Source organism: Fukomys damarensis, unplaced genomic scaffold (genome assembly GCF_012274545.1).
Source record: "Fukomys damarensis isolate Sample0158 unplaced genomic scaffold, DMR_v1.0_HiC HiC_scaffold_5, whole genome shotgun sequence".
Taxonomy (NCBI): Eukaryota; Metazoa; Chordata; class Mammalia; order Rodentia; family Bathyergidae; genus Fukomys; species Fukomys damarensis.
The window spans coordinates 65,394,743-65,396,793 of NW_022900917.1; the positions used below are offsets into that span (position 1 = coordinate 65,394,743).

At 32.0% G+C, this 2,051-nt stretch overlaps 1 protein-coding gene across 10 annotated transcripts in view; it reads right to left on the reverse strand.

Moving 5' to 3' along the window:
- Erc1 (ELKS/RAB6-interacting/CAST family member 1) overlaps positions 1 to 2,051 on the reverse strand; it is a 445,074-nt gene that overhangs the window by 217,293 nt on the left and 225,730 nt on the right. The gene's annotated exons all lie outside the window — the stretch shown is intronic.

The window sequence follows — 2,051 nt, forward strand, 5'->3', positions numbered from 1 at the left end:
AAAAAAAAAAACATTTACAGGCTACATATAATGTATATGCATATAAAAATAATGATGTAAAGAACACAGCTACTTTTATTCCACAGCTTTGGTAAGAATACTTCAGCATAGGAAGACAGCTCGAGAACATTCTTTCTACTTCTGAAGCTCCCCCTGTACCTCTATCTTATTTCACTATTACTCTACATTTTACTGAAAAAAGTAATCTACATCTTAAATTTTGTGTTTAAAATATTCTTGCTTTTCTAATAGCTTTGTTACATATATATATATATATATATAATATATATATAAAATAGCTGTTACTTCTTTTAGTTTGCAAGCTTTATACTTCATAAAATTTACCAATAAATAAAACTTTCCTTTTAATGTTTGCCTTGAGAATTACTCAGTAAAGGTAATGTAGTTTTGTTTTAATCCCCTAGATTTACACCATAGTATAAAACAATATATGGCAACTATTTTAACCTATTCCCAAGGTGATAGGAAACTGGTTTTTTCCACTTTCTTGCTACTATAATTCTTCTAGGTACACTCTCATATACTAATGCAAGAGTACTCCAAATTGCAGGCTTAGAAACTGAACTACTAGGCCATATACCTACTTTGTAAAATTTATTTCATTTTTCAAGAGGTTTAATTTACTCTCACCAGTAATGTTTAATAACGTCTGTTATACCTCTACACATTCACTAACATTTAGCACTGACTTTCAAAATTTTGGACGATATAAAATAGTATCTTCTTATAGTTTTAAAATGTATGCACCTAACTACTGGGATGGTTCAAAATCTTATCATATGGTATTTGGCCATTGCTGTTTTCACTTCTGTTAAATATCTATTTATATAATTTCTTGTACATTGTTTAAGACATCTTTTTCTTAGTGACCTGTAAACTATTCTTTAGATATCATGATAATGCTTTAACTGTAATATGTTATGAAGTATTTTGTTCCAATCTATTGAGTTATTTCTTTGAATTTTTTATCTTTGCATTTATATAATTTAAGCATTTTAATTATTCCAAATGTATCAGTATTTTCCCTTATGGAGTGCAATTTTGTGATACACACACACACACACACATATACATACATGGGGAGCTTCATATCTCTAGTATAATTGGTTAAGTGTGTTATAAAAACCTCCCACACATATTTAAGAAAAAACAGATTGCTGGTATTGTTTAATTGAAAGAAATACTATCAATCCATTTTTGACTCAGCTATTTTTAAAATTTGTTTTATTGTTTACTTGTTTCTCAATGCACAATGTTTTCAATAGTAAATAAGATGTCCAAAATTTAACATTATTAAACATTCAAATAGTAAAATACAAGGTGGAAAAGGCCCTCAACTGGTAAGTACTCTAAACTCTATCTGCCAGAACCAACTGGGATAGCAGCTACTGGGTTTAAAATATCATTGTGGTTTAAGATGAAAATCACTATCCTCTGAACCAGGTAGCAGGAAGGTATCTCAAATGCCAATCAACTCTCTAGCCATTGAGGGCAACACATTCACCTCCCTTTGAAATGGGTGGGAGATTCATAGTGACTCTGAGTATAGCAGTCTGTCCTCTCACCCCAAGCGTAAAAATGATTCTGCTGTTAAGACATTCAAAAGATCTTGTGGTTACCATTAGATTATAAAGACCAGAAACATTCCAGGAGGTGGCCTGTGCCTGCACAGTTCTCTTGACTCAGCTTTTTTTTCCATTGAATTTTTTGGTACTTTTTAAGTATACAGTATAGTTATATTTATCATTGGGATCTTATACCTTTACATGACAGATCCTGGTTCTCATTTTTCCCCCATACCCCAGTTCTCCCTTCTTCCCCCGCACCCCATCCCCTATTTACAAAGACTTTGTTTGACTCAGCTATTTTTAATGGAAAAAGACACTTGGCCCTAAATATCTAAACTTTGATTAAAAATAAGAATTTCAAGGGCTGGGGTTTAGCTCAGTGATGCCGCCACCTGCCTTGCAAGTGCAAGGACCCGAGTTTGATCCCCAGTACCAAAAAAAAAAAAAAAGAAAAAAAAAAAA